This window comes from Bombina bombina, chromosome 7 (assembly GCF_027579735.1).
Source record: "Bombina bombina isolate aBomBom1 chromosome 7, aBomBom1.pri, whole genome shotgun sequence".
Lineage (NCBI taxonomy): Eukaryota > Metazoa > Chordata > Amphibia > Anura > Bombinatoridae > Bombina > Bombina bombina.
In genome coordinates, this window is record NC_069505.1 from 191,773,584 (window position 1) to 191,797,454 (window position 23,871).

The following is a 23,871-nucleotide window of genomic DNA, read 5'->3' on the forward strand; positions in this document are numbered from 1 at the left end:
CAAAAAAGAAACAAATTTATCAGGTAAGCATAAATTTTTCTTTTTTTTTTACACAAAATCAAGTGAATAATGAAAATCACAAAGTTTCTCCTATTGCTTTAAAGGTAAAGTCAAAAACATAATTTATGTAAGAACTTATCTGATAAATTCATTTCTTTCATAGTGGCAAGAGTACATGAGCTAGTGACGTATGGGATATACATTCCTACCAGGAGGGAGCAAAGTTTCCCAAACCTCAAAATGCCTGTAAATACACCTCCCACCTCACTCATACCTCAGTTTAACGTATAGCCAAGTAGTGAGGTTTTTTTGTAAAAAAAGGAGTAAAAAGCATACAAAAAGAGGAACTGGAAAAATGTGTTTTATACAAAAAAATCATAACCACAAAAAAATAGGGTGGGTCTCATGGATTCTTGCCACTATGAAAGAAATGAATTTTTCAGGTAAGTTCTTACATAAATTATGTTTTCTTTCATGTAAGTGGCAAGAGTCCATGAGCTAGTGGCGAATGGGATATAATACCCAAGAAGTGGAAGTCCACGAGTCACTAGAGAGGGAGGGATAAAATACAAACGGCTATATCCGCTGAGAAATTAATTCCCCCAAAAAATTAGGTTTTCTTGAACATTTCAACGAACTCAAAGGCACTAGCATCAAACTGAGACAGCTGCCTGAAGAACCTTTCTACCAAAGGCTGCTTCAGAAGAAGAAAACACATCAAAATGGTAAAATTTAGTAAATGTATGCAAAGAAGACCAAGTTGCTGCTTTGCAAATTTGATCAACTGAAGCTTCATTCTTGAAAGCCCAAGAAGTGGCAACTGATCTAATAGAATGAGCTGTAATTCGCTGAGGCAGAGACTGCCCAGCCTCCAAATAAGCTTTGTAAATCAAAAGTTTCAACCAAGCTGCCAGAGAAATGGCAGAGAATTTCTGAGTTTTCCTGGAACCAGAAAAAATAACAAATAGACTAGAAGTCTATCTGAAATCTTTAGTAGCCTCAACATATTTCAAAGCTCTTACCACATCCAAAGAATGTCAAGATCTTTCAAGAGTATTTTTAGGATTAGGACACGAGGAAGGAACAACAATTTCCCTATTAATGATGTTAGAATTCACAACTTTAGGCAAAAATGTAAATGAAGTCCGCAAAACAGCTTTATCTTGATGGAAAATCAGATAAGGAGACTCCCAAGAGAGATCAGACAATTCAGAAACTCTTCTAGCAGAAGATAACAAAAAGAAATAACACTTTCCAAGAAAGTAATTTAATATCCAGAGAATGCATAGGCTCAAAAGGAGAAGCCTGTAAAATCTTCAATACCAAATTGAGACTCCAAGGAGGAGAAATAGATTTAATAACAGGTTTGATACAAGTCAAAGCCTGAACAAAACAGTAAATATCAGGAAGCTTAGCAATATTTCTATGAAATAAGACAGAGCAGAAGTTTGTCCTTTCAAAGTATTTGCAGACAAACCTTTATCCAAACCATCCTGAAGAAACTGTAATATCCTAAGAATTCTGAAAGCATGCCAAGAATAATCATGAGTGGAACACCATGAAATACAGGTTTTCCAAACCCAATGAAAAAATCTTCCTTGAAACAGACTTACAAACCTGTATCATAGTGCTAATCACTGAGTCAGAGAAACCTCTATGACTAAGCGTTCCATTTCCATGCCTTCAAAACTAGAGATTTGAGATCCTGATGGGGAAAAAAGGCCCTTGAGACAGAAGGTCTGGCCTTAAAGGAAGTGGCCAAGGCTGGGAAATGGACATCCGGACAAGATCTGCATACCAAAACCTGTGAGGCCATGCTGGTGCTATCAGAAACACATAAGATTGTTCCATTATGATCTTGGAGATCACCCTTGGAAGAAGAACCAGTGGCGGAAAAATATAAGCAGGTTGGTAAAACCAAGGAACTGCTAAAGCATCCGCCATCTCCGCCTGAGGCTTCTTGGACCTGGAAAGGTATCTGGGAATCTTCTTGTTCAGACGAGAGGCCATCAGATCTATTTCTGGAAGACCCCACATCTGTACAAGATGTAAAAACACATCTGGATGGAGAGACCACTCCCCCGGATGTAAAGTCTTGACGGCTGAGATAATCCGCTTCCCAATTGTCTACACCTGGGATATTAATCTCAGAAATTTGACAAGAGTTGGATTCCGCCCAAGAAAGTATCCAATATACTTCTTTCATTGCTGAAGGACTGCGAGTCCGTCCTTGATGATTGACCTATGCCACTGTTGTGATATTGTCTGTCTGAAATCGAATGTAAAGTTATCTCTTCAATAGAGGCCACACCTGAAGAGCTCTAAAAATAGCACGGATTTCTAAAATATTGATTGGTAACCTCGCCTCTTGAGGATTCCAAACCCCTTGTGCTGTCAGAGACCCCCAGACAGCTCCCCAACCTGTAAGACTTGCATCTGTTGAGATCACAGTCCAGGAAGGACAAACAAAAGAGCCACCTTGAACAATAAGGTGATGGTCTAACCACCAAGTCAGAGAGAGTTGAGTGTTGGGATTTAAGTATATCAGTTGTGAGTATAATCCCTGCACCATTGGTGCAACATGCAAAGCTGTAGAGGCCTCATATGAAAATGAGCAAAGGGGATTGCGTCCAATGCTGCAGTCATCAGACCTTAAACTTCCATACACATAGCCACTGAAGGGAATGATAGAGACTGAAGGTTTAGACAAGCTAAAACCAACTTCATTTGTCTCTTGTCTGTCAGAGAAAGAGTAATGGACACTGAATCTATCTGGAAACCTAAAAAGATGACCCTTGTCTGAGGAATCAAAAAACTCTTTTTGTAAATTGATCCTCCTAACCATGTCTTTGAAGAAACCACACTAGTAGTTTCGTATGAGATTCTGCTAAATGAAAAGGTTGAGCTAGTACCAAGATATCGTCCAAATAAGCAAACACCGCAATATCCTGCTCTCTGATTATAGATAGAAGGGCACCGAGAATCTTTGAGAAGATTCTTGGAGCTGTTGCTAGGCCAAACGGAAGAGCGACAAATTAGTAATGCTTGTCTAGAAAAAAGAATCTCAGAAAACGATAGTGGTCTGGATGAATCGGAATGTGAAGATAAGCGTCCTGTAAGTCTATTGTGGATATGAAATGACCTTGCTGAACAAAAGGCAGAATAGTCGGGGGGCGTGTCTAGGCGGCAGCCATGAAAGACTTAAAACAACTCATTTGATGTAAGGATATAGCCAGATTCATGAGTCTACTCTTTACCAGGACATACCTTTTTTTTTTTTGTCGCATTCTAACTTAATTAGACTGTCCTAGGCCGTTAGCTCTTGGGTGGCGGCCTAACTTGCAGATTCCAACATTATCCCCCCCCGGCTTCCCGGGTAAAATGGGAGGAAATTTTCTGTCCAACTATACAACACTGTACATTCACAGGAGTGGGAGTCAACTGCCTACCTACTATTAGCTATATATAATTGTGCTCTAGTGGAGCGGTAGCAAGAGATCATTAGGGGTTAATAGCTTAATTTAGTTTATGGCGATGTGGGGGGCTGGCGGTTTGGGGGTTAATAGGTTTAGTTAGTGGTAGTGATGTGGGCGGCCAGGGGTTTAGGGGTTAATACTTTTATTTAGTTGCGGCATGGTCCGGGAGCGGCAGAATAGGGGTTAATACTTTTATTTAGTTGCGGCAGGGTCTGGGAGCGGCGGAATAGGGGTCAATACTTTTATGTAGTTGCTGCGTGGTCCGGGAGTAGTGGAATAGGGGTTAAACATTTAGTATAGTGGCGGCGTTTAGTGACAGGGTATAAATAAAGTTGGTAAGAAGCTGAATAGCAGCGAGATTGATGACTGTTAGTTAACAGTCCGATGCTCATCGCCCCGTACTTGGAGCGCAGCTTTTTGCCGGCTTTTTTTATAAATATGGAGATCATATTCAGGTCCGCGACGCGATGTTAGGCGAGCGTATTGGTGCCGTTGAATGCATCAAAGTTGACGGCTTGATAGATATCCCCAATCTCTTATGTGGTTGATTGACTCCTAGGCTGGATCAGATATGCTACAATGCTTCTCTTGTATACGGATATACCTTGTGTTTCATTTTATAAAAACCTCAATAAAAGATTTATGAAATAAAAAAAAAAAAAAGGCAGAATAGTCCTTTTATAGTCAACATCTTGAAAGTTGTGACTCTTACAAAACGATTTAAAACTTTCAGATCCAGAATTGTTCTGAACAAATCTTCTTTGTTTGGGACAATGAACAGATTTGAATAAAAACCCAAACCCTGTTCCTGCTGAGGAACTGGAACAATTACCCCTGAAAGCTCTAGGTCTGAAACACACTTCCAAAAAGCCTGAACCTTCACAGTGTCTGTTGGAACATGAGAAAGAAAGAATCTTCCCATGGGAGGTCTTATTCTAAAACCTATTCGATACCCTTGAGAAACAATATCCTGAATCCACTGATTTTGAACAGAATCTGTCCAAATGTCTTGAAATAATTTCAATCTGCCCCCCCACCAGTTGAACTGGTTTGAAGGCCACACCTGCATGCAGTCTTAGGGGCTGGATTCAGTTTCTTATAAGGCTTAGATTTATTTAAATTTGGAGATGGTCTTTAATTAGAGCCAGAGGCCTTAGGGGAAGGAGAGGTCTTTTGTTCTCTATTCTGACGAAAGGAACGAAAACGATTGGGAGCTTTAAACTTACCCTTAGATTTCTTATCTTAGGGCAGAAAAACTCCTCTTTCCCCCCAGTGATAGTGGAGATAATAGAATCCAATTGAGAACCAAATAAATTACCCTGAAACTATAGAGAGAGTAACATAGATTAAGACACCATGTCAGCATTCCAATATTTAAGCTGTAAAGCTGTTCTAGTAAGAATAGCTAAATACATAGATTTAATGACATCAAATATATCATAACAAATTAAATGTATGTTGAAGTAAAATAACAATGCTAGACAATTCAGGATCTGATAACTGCTGTGCTAAACTGTCCAACCAAAAAGTTGAAGCTGCAGCAACATTAGCCATAGAAATAGCAGGTCTAAGAATATAGCAAGTATGTAAATATGCTCTTCTAAGATAAGATTCAATCTTCCTATCTAAAGGATCCTTAAAAGAAGTACTATCTGCCATAGGAATAGTAGTACGTTTGGCAAGAGTGGAAATAGCCCATCAACCTTAGGGACTTTTCCCCAAAACTCTAAATTAGCCACAGGTAAAGGATATAGCTTTTTAAACCTAGAAGAAGGGTTAAAAGAAGCACCAGACTTAGACCGTTCCTTAGTACTCATATTAGAGATAGCATCTGGAATAGGAAAAACTTCAGGAGTAAACTCAGAAGTTTTAAAAACGGAATTCAAACATTTGCTAGCTTTGTTATCAAGAGGACTAGACTCCTCAATACCCAAAGTAAACAATTCTTCCTTTAATAAAGAACGAATATATTCAATCTTAAAAAGAAAAGTAAATTTGTCAATTTCAGTCTCTGAAGCAGGATCCTCTGACCCAGAGAAATCCTCATCAGCAGAAGATACTTCAGTATGCTGTCGATCAATACAAATTTAATCACATTTATGAGAAGTTTGGAAAGACCTTTTACGTTTATTTGAAGGCGGAATAGCAGTCATGCCTTCTCTAAGGCTGCAGCAATATAATTTTTTATATCTGCAGGAATATAATGTACATTAGACTGTGCAGGAATAACATTAGATGTATTTGTACTTATAGAAACATTATCAGCATGTAATAATTTATCATATCAAGTGCCACATATTTGAGCTGAAGAAGTAAGATCAGCTAATTTACAACAAACACACTTAGCTTTGGTAGAATTGTGTTCAGGCAGCTTAGTTCCTACAGTAACATCAGAGGTAGGATCAGTTTGAGACATCTTGCAAAATGTAACAAAAAAGAAAAAATAACATTTAAACAAAAACATAATTTATGTAAGAACTTACCTGATAAATTCATTTCTTTCATATTAGCAAGAGTCCATGAGCTAGTGACGTATGGGATATACATTCCTACCAGGAGGGGCAAAGTTTCCCAAACCTCAAAATGCCTATAAATACACCCTTCACCACACCCACAAATCAGTTTAACGAATAGCCAAGAAGTGGGGTGATAAGAAAAAAAGTGCGAAGCATAAATATAAGGAATTGGAATAATTGTGCTTTATACAAAAAAATCATAACCACCACAAAAAAGGGTGGGCCTCATGGACTCTTGCTAATATGAAAGAAATGAATTTATCAGGTAAGTTCTTACATAAATTATGTTTTCTTTCATGTAATTAGCAAGAGTCCATGAGCTAGTGACGTATGGGATAATGACTACCCAAGATGTGGATCTTCCACGCAAGAGTCACTAGAGAGGGAGGGATAAAATAAAGACAGCCAATTCCGCTGAAAATAATCCACACCCAAACAAAGTTTAAAACTTATAATGAAAAAAACTGAAATTATAAGCAGAAGAATCAAACTGAAACAGCTGCCTGAAGTACTTTTCTACCAAAAACTGCTTCAGAAGAAGAAAACACATCAAAATGGTAGAATTTAGTAAAAGTATGCAAAGAAGACCAAGTTGCTGCTTTGCAAATCTGAACAACCGAAGCTTCATTCCTAAACGCCCAGGAAGTAGAAACTGACCTAGTAGAATGAGCTGTAATCCTTTGAGGCGGAGTTTTACCCGACTCGACATAAGCATGATGAATTAAAGATTTCAACCAAGATGCCAAAGAAATGGCAGAAGCCTTCTGAACTTTCCTAGAACCGGAAAATATAACAAATAGACTAGAAGTCTTTCGGAAATTCTTAGTAGCTTCAACATAATATTTCAAAGCTCTAACTACATCCAAAGAAAGCAATGATTTCTCCTTAGAATTCTTAGGATTAGGACATAATGAAGGAACCACAATTTCTCTACAAATGTTGTTAGAATTCACAACCTTAGGTAAAAATTTAAAAGAAGTTCGCAACACCGCCTTATCCTGATGAAAAATCAGAAAAGGAGACTCACAAGAAAGAGCAGATAATTCAGAAACTCTTCTGGCAGAAGAGATGGCCAAAAGGAACAAAACTTTTCAAGAAAGTAATTTAATGTCCAAAGAATGCATAGATTCAAACGGAGGAGCTTGAAGAGCCCCCAGAACCAAAATCAAACTCCAAGGAGGAGAAATTGACTTAATGACAGGTTTTATACGAACCAAAGCTTGTACAAAACAATGAATATCAGGAAGATTAACAATCCTTCTGTGAAAAAGAACAGAAAGAGCAGAGATTTGTCCTTTCAAGGAACTTGCAGACAAACCTTTATCCAAACCATCCTGAAGAAACTGTAAAATTCTCGGAATTCTAAAAGAATGCCAGGAAAAATGATGAGAAAGACACCAAGAAATATGTCTTCCAGACTCTATAATATATCTCCCTAGATACGGATTTACGAGCCTGTAACATAGTATTAATCACAGTGTCAGAGAAACCTCTTTGACTAAGAATCAAGCGTTCAATCTCCATACCTTTTAAATTTAAGGATTTGAGATCCTGATGGGAAAAAAAGGACCTTGAGACAGAAGGTCTGGTCTTAATGGAAGAGTCCACGGTTGGCAAGAGGCCATCCGGACAGGATCCGCATACCAAAAACCTGAGAGGCCATGCTGGAGCCACCAGCAGAACAAATGAGCATTCCTTCAGAATCTTGGAGATTACTCTTGGAAGAAGAACTAGAGGCGGAAAGATATAGGCAGGATGATACTTCCAAGGAAGTGAAAACGCATCCACTGCTTCCGCTTGAGGATCCCTGGATCTGGACAGATACCTGGGAAGTTTCTTGTTTAGATGAGAAGCCATCAGATCTATTTCTGGAAGACCCCATATTTGAACAATCTGAAGAAATACCTCTGGGAGAAGAGACCATTCGCCCGGATGAAACGTGTGGCGACTGAGATAATCCGCTTCCCAATTGTCTATACCTGGGATATGAACCGCAGAAACTAGACAGGAGCTGGATTCCGCCCATACCAGAATTCGAGATACTTCTTTCATAGCCAGAGGACTGTGAGTCCCTCCTTGATGATTGATGTATGCCACAGTTGTGACATTGTCTGTCTGAAAACAAATGAACGATTCTCTCTTTTAGAAGAGGCCAAGACTGAAGAGCTCTGAAAATTGCACAGAGTTCCAAAATATTGATCGGTAATCTCACCTCCTGAGATTCCCAAACCCCTTGTGCTGTCAGAGACCCCCACACAGCTCCCCAACCTGTAGGACTTGCATCTGTTGAAACTACAGTCCAGGTCGGAAGAACAAAAGAAGCCCCCTGAACTAAACGATGGTGATCTGTCTACCACGTCAGAGAGTGTCGTACAATCGGTTTTAAATATATTAATTGAGATATCTTTGTGTAATCCCTGCACCACTGGTTCAGCATACAGAGCTGAGGAGGCCGCATGTGAAAACGAGCAAAGGGGATCGCGTCCGATGCCGCAGTCATAAGACCTAGAATTTCCATGCATAAGGCTACCGAAGGGAAAGATTGTGACTGAAGGTTTCGACAAGCTGATATCAACTTTAGATGTCTCATGTCTATCAAAGATAGAGTCATAGATACTGAATCTATCTGAAAACCTAAAAAGGTTACCTAAGTCTGAGGAATCAATGAACTTTTTGGTAAATTGATCCTCCAACCATGATGTTGAAGAAACAACACAAGTCGATTCGAATGAGATTCTGCTAAATGTGAAGACTGAGCAAGTACCAAGATATCGTCCAAATAAGGAATACCACAATACCCTGTTCTCTGATTACAGACAGAAGGGCACCGAGAACCTTCGTAAAAAATTCTTGGAGCTGTAGCTAGGCCAAACGGCAGAGCCACAAACTGGTAATGCTTGTCTAGGAAAGAGAATCTCAGAAACTGATAGTGATCTGGATGAATCGGGATATGCATCCTGTAAATCTATAGTAGACATATAATGCCCTTGTTGAACAAAAGGCAGGATAGTCCTTACAGTTACCATTTTGAATGTTGGTATCCTTACATAACGATTCAATATTTTTAGATCCAGAACTGGTCTGAAGGAATTTTCCTTCTTTGGTACAATGAAGAGATTTGAATAAAACCCCAGTCCCTGTTCCAGAACTGGAACTGGCAAAATTACTCCAGTCAACTCTAGATCTGAAACACATTTCAGAAATGCTTGAGCCTTCGCTGGGTTTACTGGGACACGGGAAAGAAAAAATCTCTTTGCAGAAGGCCTTATCTTGAAGCCAATTCTGTACCCTTCTGAAACAATGTTCTGAATCCAAAGATTGTGAACGGAATTGATCCAAATTTCTTAGAAAAAACGTAATCTGCCCCCTACCAGCTGAGCTGGAATGAGGGCCGCACCTTCATGTGGACTTAGGAGCTGGCTTTGATTTTCTAAAAGGCTTGGATTTATTCCAGACTGGAGATGGTTTCCAAACTGATACCGCTCCTGAGGATGAAGGATCAGGTTTTTGTTCCTTGTTGTGACAAAAGGAACGAAAACGATCATTACCCTGGAAAGAAAGGGAAAGCAGAGTAGACTTAGAAGACATAACAGCATTCCAAGTCTTAAGCCATAAAGCTCTTCTAGCTAAAATAGCTTGAGACATATACCTGACATCAACTCTAATGATATCAAAGATGGCATTACAAATAAAATTATTAGCATGTTGAAGAATAAAAATGCTATGAGAAGTACGCTTAACAAGAGTAGAGACAGCCCCATCAACTTTAGGGATTTTGTCCCAAAACTCTAATCTGTCAGATGGCACAGGATATAATTGCTTAAAACGTTTTAGAAGGAGTAAATGAATTACCCAAATTATTCCATTCCCTGGAAATTACTTCAGAAATAGCACTAGGGACAGGAAAAACTTCTGGAATAACTACAGGAGATTTAAAAACCTTATCTAAACGTTTAGATTTAGTATCAAGAGGACCAGAATCCTCAATTTCTAATGCAATTAGGACTTCTTTAAGTAAAGAACGAATAAATTTCATTTTAAATAAATATGAAGATTTATCAGCATCAACCTCTGAGACAGAATCCTCTGAACCAGAAGAACCATTATCAGAATCAGAATGATGATGTTCATTTAAAAATTCATCTGAAAAATGAGAAGTTTTAAAAGACTTTTTACGTTTACTAGAAGGAGGAATAACAGACATAGCCTTCTTAATGGATTTAAAAACAAAATCTCTTATGTTATCAGGAACACTCTGAGTATTAGATGTTGACAGAACAGCAACAGGTAATGTAACATTACTAAAGGAAATATTATCTGCATAAACAGTTTGTCATGACAAAACAGTACAAACAACAGCTGGAGGAACAGATACCATAAGTTTACAGTAGATACACTTAGCTTTGGTAGCTCCAGCCCCAGGCAGCGATTTTCCAGAAGTATCTTCTGACTCAGTTTCAACGTGGGACATCTTGCAATATGTAATAGAAAAAACAACATATAAAGCAAAATTGATCAAATTCCTTAAATGACAGTTTCAGGAATGGGAAAAAAATGCCAGTGAACAAGCTTCTAGCAACCAGAAGCAATAAAAAATTAGACTTAAATAATGTGGAGACAATAGTGACGCCCATATTTTTTTTAGCGCCAAAAATGACGCCCACATTATTTGGCGCCTAAATGCTTTTGGCGCCAAAAATGACGCCACATCCGGAACGCCGACACTTTTGGCGCAAAAGAACGTCAAAAATGACGCAACTTCCGGCGACACGTATGACGCCGGAAACAGAAAAAAAAATTTGCGCCAAAAAAGTCCGCGCCAAGAATGACGCAATAAAATGAAGCATTTTCAGCCCCCGCGAGCCTAACAGCCCACAGGGAAAAAGTCAAATTTTTAAGGTAAGAAAAAAATTGATTTATTCATATGCATTATCCCAAATATGAAACTTACTGTCTGAAATAAGGAACGTTGAACATCCTGAGTCAAGGCAAATAAATGTTTGAATACATATATTTAGAACTTTATATAAAAGTGCCCAACCATAGCTTAGAGTGTCACAGAAAATAAGACTTACTTACCCCAGGACACTCATCTACAAGTAGTAGAAAGCCAAACCAGTACTGAAACGAAAATCAGCAGAGGTAATGGTATATATAAGAGTATATCGTCGATCTGAAAAGGGAGGTAAGAGATGAATCTCTACGACCGATAACAGAGAACCTATGAAATAGACCCTGTAGAAGGAGATCACTGCATTCAAATAGGCAATACTCTCCTCACATCCCTCTGACATTCACTGCACGCTGAGAGGAAAACCGGGCTCCAACCTGCTGCGGAGCGCATATCAACGTAGAATCTAGCACAAACTTACTTCACCACCTCCATAGGAGGCAAAGTTTGGAAAACTGATTTGTGGGTGTGGTGAGGGGTGTATTTATAGGCATTTTGAGGTTTGGGAAACTTTGCCCCTCCTGGTAGGAATGTATATCCCATACGACACTAGCTCATGGACTCTTGCTAATTACATGAAAGAAATATCCAATTTCCTCAAAATAGCAATTTCAGGAATGGGAAAAATGCTTATAAAATTCTAATACAAAAGTAAAATCAAAAGCAAACATTATAGCCCTCTATAAACAAATGAGAGCAGTGAGCAAAAGAGGGAGAAACTTAATATAACAAATTTTGAAGAATGACGCAAAGATGAAGCAAATGCAGAGGAAAAAACTTTTGACGCCAAAGCTAACAAAATGAAATGACGCAACTCGCGTCATAACAGGCGCGACTTTGCCCCAAAAAATGTGCGTCAATAAAGACGCAAGAAATTACGCAACTCGTGTCACGACAGACGCGGGCCTGGTTAGTCCACAAATGTTTTGAAAAACAGACTCCAAGTTACAACTAACTGGAACCCCAGGTAAGAAAAAAAATACCTAAAATCTCCCATAAACATATTTTCCATGCTGAAACTGTTTAGACTGCAAAGGGAAATACACAGACCTGACTCATGGCAAATATATACAATATACATATAAAACTTTATAATATAAAGTGCCAAACATAGCTGACAGTGTCTTCAAAAAGATATATACTTACCAGCAGACACTCATCCACATATAGTAGACAGCCAAACCAGTGCTGAAACTTATCAGCAGAGGTAATGGTAGAGGAGTATAATGTCGATCTGCAAAGGGAGGCAGAGATGAATCTCTGCGACCGATTACAGAGAGCCTTAGAATAGATTTCACATAGGCGAAAACATGGTATCATCAGGCAATACTCCCTTCACATCCCTCAGACAAACACTGTACTTAGAGAGGAACTGAGCTTCAATATGCTTAGAAGCGCCTATCACAGAAGAAAATCAAGCACAACTTGCTTCATCACCTCCACAAGAGGCAAAGTTTGTAAAACTGAGGTATGAGTGAGGTGGCGGTGTATTTATAGGAATTTTGAGGTTTATGAAACTTTGCCCCCTCCGGGTAGGAATGTATATCCCATACGTCACTAGCTCATGGACTCTTGCCACTTACATGAAAGAAATTAATCTTTCAGGATTCAGATAGGACATGCAGTTTTAAACAACTTTCTAATTTACTTGTATCCTTAAATTTGCTATGTACTCTTTGTATTCCTTGTTAGAGGCTAAACCTACATAGGCTCATATGCTAATTTCTAAGGCCGCCTCTTATCTCAGTGCATTTTTACAGTTTTTTTCACAGCTAGACAGCGTAAGTTCATGTGTGCCATATAGACATCATTGACCGACTAAAATGCAAGTCTGTCAAAAGATCTGAGATAAGGGGCAGTCTGCAGAGGCTTAGAGACAAGGTAATCACAGAGGTAAAAAGTGTATTAATATGACGGTGTTGGTTATGCAAAACTAGGGAATGGGTAATAAAGGGATTATCTTTTTAAATAACAATTTGCAAGTAGACTGCTCCTTTAAGTGGACAAATGTACAGGTTTTGCAGCGAGCATTTAAAACTAAATGTGCCTCAAAACAGACATGCAGCCGTAACTTATTGCACGTGACATGTATAGATGATGTGTGTACCCTTTAAACAAACAAAAAACCTGTTACAGTTGCTGACAGCTGTTCTGACGTATTGGAACGTACATTTTGGAAATTCACGGTTTAACTCCAATGTGAAAAAAAATATATTGAAAGAAGCTGTAGCTGGTACAGAGAGAATAAATCTGAAGCATTGGTAAACGCAGTCTGTGGCGTCTGTCTCACATGCAACCAGCAGGGGGCACTATTGTACTGTTTATGTGTATGTATAAGTCATTGTACGAACCCTCGCGGCAATCCACAGAAACAAAGGATGATGCTATATTTATCTAATCTAAACCCTAACATTTCCTGCAACAGGGTGCATTTACTTGACAATGTTTGTTACCCATTTTTTTTTTGTATTTTTGAATCCTGGAGTTTTTAACCCCTTGGCAGACGAACAGACCTGTAGCACATTTTAATGCTGCCTCTGCCTTGGGGTTAATCTGTGCAGCTCTACAGAAATAACTAATAGTAAAGACAACTCCTAAGGTGGCTACACTTTTATATTTTTGATGAGTTTGGGGACAATGTGTAGTATTCACAATGCAAAAGGTCTACGTACACAATATTTATATATGCAATAAAGTGCCGCATTACAAAAATTCTGCACACATAATAAGGGCTAGATTACAAGTGGAGTGCTAAATTATTGCGCTTCTGCAAATTTGCCCGTTTGTGGGATTGCAATAATTAACCAGCCATTACAAGTGACTGGTTATTGCTACTGTGACCCAGCAGAAGCAATTAGCGCTCTAAAAATTAACCAGGGATTAGATCTCCTGGTTAATTTTCTAAAAGTAACTCAAATGCACTCAAAATAGAGGGCATTGTAGTTTTTTAATAAAAAAACTGCACTAGGCAGTTTTGGAAAGTTCTACGGGTAAGAGTTCCTATAGCTGAAATCACTGTGAAACCCACTCACTGAGGATAGAAATCAGCCGGTGTTTCGCCAGCTGGAAAAACACGCCAACCACAGCGTATATAACATAAACAAGGAGGAATCTTCCGTGTGGGTAGCCAAAGTATCAAGGCAACAATACCACCATTGCACTAGTATAAAGTTTAAAAAACTCAAATATTTATAGATGACGTAGGTTGTGTCATTACCTACACTCCTCCCTTTGTGTCCTCTGAAAATTGTAAGATTTAAAGTTTGCCAATAAAGTTTTGAGTTTTTTTAAACTTTATACTAGTGCAATGGTGGTATTGTTGCCTTGATACTTTGGCTACCCACACTCTTGGAAGATTCCTCCTTGTTTAGGCATATATATATTTATATTACGAAAAAAGAGGTAGGACCTTGCTTGGCAAAAAACATCTTTATTCTTCAAAAAGTAAAAAATTTAATGGAGGAACCAACAAAACTGCAGGAGAACATAGCACCAATGGCTTACGCGTTTTGGCTGTGAGCCGTAATCATAGCCTAAAGTGCTACACCTGCCTGGCTTAAAACAGGTAATCTTGAATACTATTCGTTAAAACAATACATACGTCACTCCTGAAAAACGCCCCTCTCATCTGGCTATCGCAACAATACTTACATTAGCTTTCTACATTATATAACATCAATATTTACAAGGTAGAAAAAACGTATTATACATTGTTAAATTGATACTTGGGGGGATATTTATCAAAGGTCTAGCGGACCTGATCTGACAGTGTGGATCGGGTCCGCCAGACCTCGCTGAATGCGGAGAGCAATAGGCTCTCCGTATTCAGCATTGCACCAGCAACTCTTGTGAGCTGCTGGTGCAACACCGCCCCCTGCAGATTTGCGGCTAATCAGCTCAGTGCAGGCGGACATGGTTATGGAGCAGAGGTCTTTAGACCGCTGCTTCATTACTGCTGTTTCTGGCGAGCCTGCAGTCTCGCCAGAAACACGGGCCCTCAAGCTCCATCCGGAGCTAGATAAATGGGCCCCATTGACACAAGGGTACAGATAAATGTGATACAACGCCTTGTGTCAATGTATCAATTCAACGCAGAGCCGGTCATTTACTGGAGCCGTGGGAACAAGAGGCGCTGGAGGGATCTTCACCTGTCCAAGGGGGCAGATTCCCAGCTCACTGCAGAGGCTAATCAGGTATCAAATTTGACTGAAAACAGGTTTTGGCTTAGCCAAGGTCGGTAGTATTTGGGTCACCGAGGTTATTTCACTACATTGTGACAGAAAGGATTTTAGTGGCTAACAGGTTGCATTTACTGTTGAGCCATCGGGCCGCATGAACACGATGTGCTGACTTTCTGAGCTCTCACTCTTCCCTTGCATATCTATATACACATATTAACACAAATATATGTATATATTCATTTACATATATATTTAAAAATGTTGTCCATCGCTGCGCGAGGTTCTGATGCCTCGGTTGTATTGCGATAACCTTTTAATACGAGCACATTATCATGCACAGGTATTACAAAGTGGAGCGCTAATATTGCTTGCTATATTGCTTACTCTTCTAATATGGCTGTAAATGTTTACATATGCACAGTATATATAAGTAATTAAAAAACACATTACAAAAGGTCTGCACATGCAACACATTTTATATATGCACAATATAGATTCACAATTAAAGGGACAGTCTAGGCCAAAATAAACTTTCATGATTCAGATAGAGCATGTAATTTTAAACATTTTTCCAATTTACTTTTATCACCAATTTTGCTTTGTTCTCTTGGTATTCTTAGTTGAAAGCTTAACCTAGGAGGTTCATATGCAAATTTCTTAGACCTTGAAGGCCACCTCTTTTCAGAATGCGTTTTAACAGTTTTTCACCACTAGAGGGTGTTAGTTCACGTATTTCATATAGATAACACTGTGCTTGTGCACGTGAAGTTATCTGGGAGCAGGCACTGATTGGCTAGACTGCAAGTCTGTCAAAAGAACTGAAATAAAGGGGCAGTTTGCAGAGGCTTAGATACAAGATAATCACAGAGGTTAAAAGTATATTATTTTAACTGTGTTGGTTATGCAAAACTGGGGAATGGGTAATAAAGGGATTATCTATCTTTTAAAAAAATAAAAATTCTTGTGTAGACTGTCCCTTTAAGTGACGCTTTACAAAAGGTCTGCACACACAATAAATGTTTATATATGCACAGTGTATATCAGCAATTAAAGGGACAGCAAACCTCTTGAGATTTGTACATAAAGGGCTAGATTACAGGTGTGATATTGTTTGTTCGGTATTGTAATGCGTTAACTTGTGTGTGTATTACAAGTTGAAAGTAAACTCGTTAGCTAGAGCGCAATCAAATTTAACGCGCCTGGTTTGCGTGACTGAAGACCTTGTATAAAGGCTAAAATTATTTTTTTAAAAGTGAACCAAACACAACATAAATTAATCTGATAAAAATATTAATACATTATTTTCTTATAAGGGTTCAAATGTATATGGTATATAGCCATGTATTTGCAAAGGGCAGTACTATATAAATGTGTGTGTGTTTATATATGTGTGTGTATGTATATATATATATATACACTGCTCAAAAAAATAAAGGGAACACTAAACACATCCTAGATCTGAATGAATAAAATATTCTAATTAAATACTTTGTTCTTTACATAGTTGAATGTGCTGACAACAAAATCACACAAAAATTAAAAAATGGAAATCAAAATTTTCAACCCATGGAGGTCTGGATTTGGAGTCACACTCAAAATTAAAGTGGAAAAACACACTACAGGCAGATCCAACTTTGATGTAATGTCCTTAAAACAAGTCAAAATGAGGCTCAGTAGTGTGTGTGGCCTCCACGTGCCTGTATGACCTCCCTACAACGCCTGTGCATACTCCTGATGAGGTGGCGGATGGTCTCCTGAGGGATCTCCTCCCAGACCTGGACTAAAGCATCCACCAACTCCTGGACAGTCTGTGGTGCAAAGTGAAGTTGGTGGATGGAGCGAGACATGATGTCCCAGATGTGCTCAATTGGATTCAGGTCTGGGGAACGGGAGGGCCAGTCCATAGCATCAATGCCTTCATCTTGCAGGAACTGCTGACACACTCCAGCCACATGAGGTCTAGCATTGTCTTGCATTAGGAGGAACCCAGGGCCAACCGCACCAGCATATGGTCTCACAAGGGGTCTGAGGATCTCATCTTGATACCTAATGGCAGTCAGGCTACCTCTGGCGAGCACATGGAGGGCTGTTCGGCCCCTCAAAGAAATGCCACCCCACACCATTACTGACCCACTGCCAAACTGGCCATGCTGGAGGATGTTGCAGGCAGCAGAACGTTCTCCACGGCGTCTCCAGACTGTCACGTCTGTCAAATGTGCTCAGTGTGCCCCTGCTTTCATCTGTGAAGAGCACAGGGCGCCAGTGGCGAATTTGCCAATCTTGGTGTTCTCTGGCAAATGTCAAACGTCCTGTACGGTGTTGGACTGTAAGCACAACCCCCACCTGTTGACGTTGGGTCCTCATACCACCCTCATGGAGTCTGTTTCTAACCGTTTGAGCAGACACATGCACATTTGTGGCCTGCTGGAGGTCATTTTGCAGGGCTCTGGCAGTGCTCCTCCTGTTCCTCCTTGCACAAGGGCGGAGGTAGCGGTCCTGCTGCTGGGTTGTTGCCCTCCTACGGCCTCCTCCACGTCTCCTGATGTACTGGCCTGTCTCCTGGTAGCGCCTCCATGCTCTGGACACTACGCTGACAGACACAGCAATCCTTCTTGCCACAGCTCGCACTGATGTGCCATCCTGGATGAGCTGCACTACCTGAGCCACTTGTGTGGGTTGTAGACTCCGTCTCATGCTACCACTAGAGTGCAAGCACCACCAGCATTCAAAAGTGACCATAACATCAGCCAGAAAGCATAGGAACTGAGAAGTGGTCTGTGGTCACCACCTGCAGAACCACTCCTTTATTGGGGGTGTCTTGCTAATTGCCTATAATTTCCACCTGTTGTCTATCCCATTTGCACAACAGCATGTGAAATTGATTGTCACTCAGTGTTGCTTCCTAAGTGGACAGTTTGATTTCACAGAAGTGTGATTGACTTGGAGATACATTGTGTTGTTTAAGTGTTCCCTTTATTTTTTTGAGCAGTGTATATATATATATATATATATATATATATATATATATATAATGTCCAACTAGAGAACAGCGTTACATCTGCCAGGGTGCATATGTCAGAAAAAAATACAAAGATCCAAAAAAGACAGCCCTCACTGGACTTGAAAGTAAAAATTAACTTTTAATTATTAGTTGCCTATCCCCCATTTTTAACTCTGGATAATTAAAAGTTAATTTTTACTTTCAAGTCCAGTGAGTGCTGTCTTTTTTGTATATATTTATATGGGAAAGTGTTATTAATAATAATCCTATGTATCTCACTACCTATGTACTTATGTGTCACTGTATCTGTGCCCTGGTAGTAACATATGTATTTATATGGGAAAGTGTTATTAATAATAATCCTATGTATCTCACTACCTATGTACTTATGTGTGACTGTATCTTTGCCCTGGTAGTAACATAATATGTATTTATATGGGAAAGTGTTATTAATAATAATCCGATGTATCTCACTACCTATGTACTTATGTGTCACTGTATCTGTGCCCTGGTAGTAACATAATATGTATTTATATGGGAAAGTGTTATTAATATTAATCCTATGTATCTCTACCTATGTACTTATGTGTCACTGTATCTGTGCCCTGGTAGTAACATATTACTTTATCGTGCCACTAGCAGAGGTTTTGGTGGGCTCGGCCTAGGGGGGGATTCCTATGTTGTCAGATGTGTGTGACCTTGCAGAGGTCGCTCAGGCCTGGCATGGAATCTTTTTCATGTCAGGAGCCTCCTGTATGTGGACACGATACAGGGATTAAGTCTTCCCTTTCATGTGTCCTTCTCAGATCCTTTGTGTCTCAGAGGAGTTTACACAATCCCTGAGCCCTTAATAAGGTTCTGTAAGATACTGGCGTCTGCAGCTAAGAAAGAAAACAAGTTTTATAATCACAAACATGTCCTGAGACGTGGGAATAAAACTCCTGGCTTTGTAACCAACAGATCTGTTACTTGATCCAGTGAGACCTATATATCATATCCTGGTTATGACAAATTAGACATAAAACATAACATTTATCAAAGGAAACTGTGCGTTTCTCACAGTCAGCACAAGCGTATGCGCCTTTGTTCTAGCTTTATTGTTTGCCACTAACGGACGTGAAAAATGATTTTAGGTTCTGTTAGATTTATAATGAATTGATTTGTCTGTTATTTCAAAATAATCCAAAGATTTTACAGCTTGAAAAGAAATTCTTGTTTTTGCACAAGGAACTGAAAATCAGGAAATGTAAACTTGTGATGCTCAGTAATGGGATTTATTGTATACATTAGTGAGTTTTGGTCAGCTGCAGGTTTTTCTGTGTATGTCACTAATTCATTATAAAAGGCAAATAGTTCATTATAATAATTAAAGTGATAGTAAACCCATTTTTTTTCTTTCATGAAAGCAACAAAATATATAGATATGGTGTGTGGAAGTATTAGTCCTACATATTTCGCGTGTCCCTTGGTATTGTGGTATTAGGCCATTGGGCGCCTCTGTGTTTCTTTTCTCAGACCAATTTTAAGCAACATTCTAATTTACTCCTATTATCAATTTTTTTTGTTCTCTTTATTTGAAAAGCAGGAATGTAAGCTTAGGAGCCGGGCCATTTTTGTTTCAGCATTTGGTAGAACTTGCTAATTGGTGGCTAAATGTAACCACCAATCAGGGTGAGAAAAAAAAGAGATCATTGGAGTAAATTAGAAAGTTGCTTAAAATTGCTGCTCTGTCTGAATCATGAAAGAAAAAATGGGGGTTTTATATAATTAGTTTGTAAAGTGAGGCCATATTTCATAGCCCTGGTTACATGACAATGACACTGATACATGGTAAAGACCAAACACAGATTAAACTAAACACATTCCAATAGGCTTTAATGTTGAGTTTTGCAGAAAAAAAGGTTTTTGTAAAGAATTGAATTGTTCTGTGCAGTAAAATTAACCCCTTGCGTTCCCTAAGATGGCGCTATGGGTTTTTGTGTAGCTAAAGGGTTTTTATGGCTTTGAGAGGTAGAAATGTGTATTTGGCTTCTGTTTGTGTAAGCAGAGGCCTCCTATCTTTTCTAAACCTCTGTTTGCTGAATTAGCCATAGATCTTAGTTTGTTTCACAGCCGTCAGCTTTTTGTAGAACTCGCAGACCGTGGATGTAAAATCTCATAAAACTGTGCTGAGATGTGCTGTTCCTGAGCAGCTTCCTCACACTCTGGCTGTGATGACCCTGAGGGGTTAATCAATAAGTATTGGTGAAATCATTTTGTGTTATTGATTTTACCACCACATCTCGTTTATCGTGTGGCCATTTGCATATTAATGACTGTGTATATGATAGTTTCACTACTTGCAGTATATGCAGATCCCCTAGCGTTAGTGAGTCGCACATTTGGGACAGAATTATAAGGAGCAGCAGTTAGTGGCTGAACCATAAATCACACAATATCACGTCTCATACACACGTATTCATTTTCCCATTTGTTTACAGCCAAGTGCTGCGGAGATAGCGTTAATATAGAATAAAATACAGACAACAAGCGTCACTTTTGAAAATATTTTTGAAACATTTATTTATTTGTTTGTTTTAATCTATTTGTCTTTTTACAACAGATGTCCAGTTGAGTCCCAAATAAAGACAGTTCTCCAGGAATTCAAGGGAATTCAGGGAAATTATTGTTACTCTTCTTCTACCATTTGCCTTTCTCTTTTGCTACAAATCCAACAATCCAATAATAAACGTGATGGTAGATATATAGCCAATTCATATATACATAAGAGGTAGGGAATCATGTTTATTAACTGTTATATAGTTAGGGCACATATAGGGCAGGCTATAGTCTGTAATTACACAAAGAAGGTATGTTTATAACTAGTAATCCTGCATACAGATATATATATATATGTATATACAGGGAGTGCAGAATTATTAGGCAAGTTGTATTTTTGACGATTAATTTTATTATTGAACAACAACCATGTTCTCAATGAACCCAAAAAACTCATTAATATCAAAGCTGAATAGTTTTGGAAGTAGTTTTTAGTTTGTTTTTAGTTATAGCTATTTTAGGGGGATATCTGTGTGTGCAGGTGACTATTACTGTGCATAATTATTAGGCAACTTAACAAAAAACAAATATATACCCATTTCAATTATTTATTTTTACCAGTGAAACCAATATAACATCTCAACATTCACAAATATACATTTCTGACATTCAAAAACAAAACAAAAACAAATCAGTGACCAATATAGCCACCTTTCTTTGCAAGGACACTCAAAAGCCTGCCATCCATCCATGGATTCTGTCAGTGTTTTGATCTGTTCACCATCAACATTGCGTGCAGCAGCAACCACAGCCTCCCAGACACTGTTCAGAGAGGTGTACTGTTTTCCCTCCTTGTAAATCTCACATATGATGATGGACCACAGGTTCTCAATGGGGTTCAGATCAGGTGAACAAGGAGGCCATGTCATTAGATTTTCTTCTTTTATACCCTTTCTTGCCAGCCACGCTGTGGAGTACTTGGACGCGTGTGATGGAGCATTGTCCTGCATGAAAATCATGTTTTTCTTGAAGGATGCAGACTTCTTCCTGTACCACTGCTTGAAGAAGGTGTCTTCCAGAAACTGGCAGTAGGACTGGGAGTTGAGCTTGACTCCATCCTCAACCCGAAAAGGCCCCACAAGCTCATCTTTGATGATACCAGCCCAAACCAGTACTCCACCTCCACCTTGCTGGTGTCTGAGTCGGACTGGAGCTCTCTGCCCTTTACCAATCCAGCCACGGGCCCATCCATCTGGCCCATCAAGACTCACTCTGATTTCATCAGTCCATAAAACCTTAGAAAAATCAGTCTTGAGATATTTCTTGGCCCAGTCTTGACGTTTCAGCTTGTGTGTCTTGTTCAGTGGTGGTCATCTTTCAGCCTTTCTTACCTTGGCCATGTCTCTGAGTATTGCGCACCTTGTGCTTTTGGGCACTCCAGTGATGTTGCAGCTCTGAAATATGGCCAAACTGGTGGCAAGTGGCATCTTGGCAGCTGCACGCTTGACTTTTCTCAGTTCATGGGCAGTTATTTTTTGCGCCTTGGTTTTTCCACACGCTTCTTGTGACCCTGTTGACTATTTTGAATGAAACGCTTGATTGCTCGATGATCACGCTTCAGAAGCTTTGCAATTTTAAGAGTGCTGCATCCCTCTGCAATATATCTCACTATTTTTGACTTTTCTGAGCCTGTCAAGTCCTTCTTTTGACCCATTTTGCCAAAGGAAAGGAAGTTGCCTAATAATTATGCACACCTGATATAGGGTGTTGATGTCATTAGACCACACCCCTTCTCATTACAGAGATGCACATCACCTAATATGCTTAATTGGTAGTAGGCTTTCGAGCCTATACAGCTTGGAGTAAGACAACATGCATAAAGAGGATGATGTGGTCAAAATACTCATTTGCCTAATAATTCTGCACTCCCTGTATATATATATATATATATATATATATATATATATGCGCAGAAGTGTCAGGATTAGCGCACGCTAGAGGTAGGTATAGCACAATTTTTTTTTATCACCTCCATTCTCGCAGCAGAGGGTAAACTTAATTTGGGACAGTTGTGCGTAGGGGCGCACATTGCACAAGACGTCATTGTTTAGCATTAATTCTGCTTCATGCTGCAGATAGTGTTTTACAGTGATTACAAGTCCCATAGAAACAATATATTAAAAAACTATTTAAAGGGACTGTCTAGGCCAAAATAAACTTTCATGATTCAGATAGAGCATGTAATTTTAAACAATTTTCCAATTTACTTTTATCACCAATTTTGCTTTGTTCTCTTGGTATTCTTAGTTGAAAGCTTAACCTAGGAGGTTCATATGCTAATTTCTTAGACCTTGAAGCCCACCTCTTTCAGATTGCATTTTAACAGTTTTTCACCACTAGAGGGTGTTAGTTCACGTATTTCATATAGATAACTGTGCTCGTGCAGGCACTGATTGGCTAGACTGCAAGTCTGTCAAAAGAACTGAAAAAAGGGGCAGTTTGCAGAGGCTTAGATACAAGATAATCACAGAGGTTAAAAGTATATTAATATAACTGTGTTGGTTATGCAAAACTGGGAAATGGGTAATAAAGGGATTATCTATCTTTTAAAACAATACAAATTCTGGTGTAGACTGTCCCTTTAAGAAGTATAACAACCAAAACAACCTTTCCCCCATTTACTGGCTAGGGTTTACTACTTGTATGGTGATTATGTACGCACTAAAAGCACTCACTCATTTACTGACTAGGGTTTACTACTTGTATGGTGATTATGTAAGCACTAAAGGCACTCACTCATTTACTGGCTAGGGTTTACTACTTGTATGGTGATTATGTAAGCACTAAAGGCACTCACTCATTTACTGGCTAGGGTTTACTATTTGTATGGTGATTATGTACGCACTAAAGGCACTCACACATTTACTGGCTAGGTTTTACTATTTGTATGGTGATTATGTACGCACTAAAGGCACTCACTCATTTACTGGCTAGGGTTTACTACTTGTATGGTGATTATGTACGCACTAAAGGCACTCACTCATTTACTGGCTAGGGTTTACTACTTGTATGGTGATTATGTACGCACTAAAGGCACTCACACATTTACTGGCTAGGGTTTACTACTTGTATGGTGATTATGTAAGCACTAAAGGCACTCACACATTTACTGGCTAGGGTTTACTACTTGTATGGTGATTATGTAAGC